This window comes from Solanum lycopersicum, chromosome 4, assembly GCF_036512215.1.
Source record: "Solanum lycopersicum chromosome 4, SLM_r2.1".
Lineage (NCBI taxonomy): Eukaryota > Viridiplantae > Streptophyta > Magnoliopsida > Solanales > Solanaceae > Solanum > Solanum lycopersicum.
In genome coordinates this window covers 20,184,157-20,185,623 of record NC_090803.1, presented here as the reverse complement: position 1 = coordinate 20,185,623, position 1,467 = coordinate 20,184,157, and the positions used below count along the sequence as shown (strand labels likewise).

General features: G+C 30.6%; 1 pseudogene; it reads left to right on the top strand.

Annotated features, from left to right (window-relative positions):
• The first annotated feature begins 699 nt into the window (after positions 1 to 699).
• Positions 700 to 1,179, top strand: LOC138347895 (uncharacterized; annotated as a pseudogene).
• The last annotated feature ends 288 nt before the right edge of the window (positions 1,180 to 1,467 follow it).

The following is a 1,467-nucleotide window of genomic DNA, read 5'->3' as shown; positions in this document are numbered from 1 at the left end:
CTACCAAAAGTATAAGTTATGACCTATAAGTATGTATTCATCTCTCTATCTCTTTACAACCGTTTCATCAAGATCAACTACTATAAACTAAACTTCAGAATCAAACTTTGGAAGGTTTATAAATCAAGAACGATTACCAAGTCAAAGGCAACCTATAAACTCAATCTAAACAAAATCTCGTCGGACCATAACAAAAAAATTATGAAGAATCTTTTTTTAGATAGAGAAGATAACATTCTGAAAAGCGATACCGTCTACAACAAGAAGTAAATCTCAATCAACCACCACACACTCATAATGCTCAGCATTCCAAATCTTATAGATATTATCTTATCGCAACACAATCTTTTACGAGCTCAAGTTATTAAAATACAAAAATGGACGTGATTACACACGTTTTATCCCATCAGGATAAGTTTACCTAAAACTCAAAACCGTTACACTAAAATGAATAACTCTACTAACAACTTAAACTGTACCCCAAAAACATGGTTGTCACGTGTACAAGCTTCTAAAGTATTACAATCGAATTCAAAGAAAATTTGAGTCTCATACGATTGTTTCAAGGATAGAATAGTAGCATATACATGAGCAAGAAGGTCTGCTGACATGACAAACAACTAACTCACAAATCTCTCAAATCTGCAAAAAAACCTCAAAAAATAAGAGAATATATCACAAAGTTCCGGGTTAGTAAACTACAAAAAATTATAGAAGCAAGGGATAAGTACCAAAACACATGATACTCATAAAGTAAACCTCCAAACATAAAGATAAGGGGATGAAATGGTAATTCTATAAAATTTTCTAAGAATGACATTTTGGGTCATAACATGAGAGGACTCAAAAATTTAGCAAAGATGGTGAAAATTGCGACGTTCTTTCCACTGCCTGTAGGATCCTCTGTTTTCTGGCAAACCATGGACAAAATCCATGTATGGATCTTTCTTTATCGGGATGAAATTGATCAATAAGATAAAATCGAGAAGGAAGAAGAAACTAAGCTTATTAGAGAAAAGAAAGAGTGGGAGTCTCTAATCATAAAGCTGATTGCATTCAATTCAACAATTTATTTTTGTTGTCTTTTTAAATGTTTGGACTTCTGATTTTATTTCTTATTCCATAAAAATCATGTGATGATGGTCATGAATATCTTTAATTTACTTATGTTTGGATTTATCTCAATACTCTTACGATGGTACCACTCATTTCAGTTCAGATACATTTTTATATGATGTATCTTGATCTTGTTGAAAATGTATGTGATACAATAAGGTTGCGGAAAAAGTAGTATGTAAAATAAAAATAAAGTGTATCCATAAATGTATCACAGTAAGTAAAAATCTATTTGTCGATTAGATATATGAATAAATAAGGAACTAACTATGACTAATAGTTCATAACCCTAAGTCAATACGCAACTAATAAAACAAAATTATTAAGTAAATACATAATTGAATAAACAAT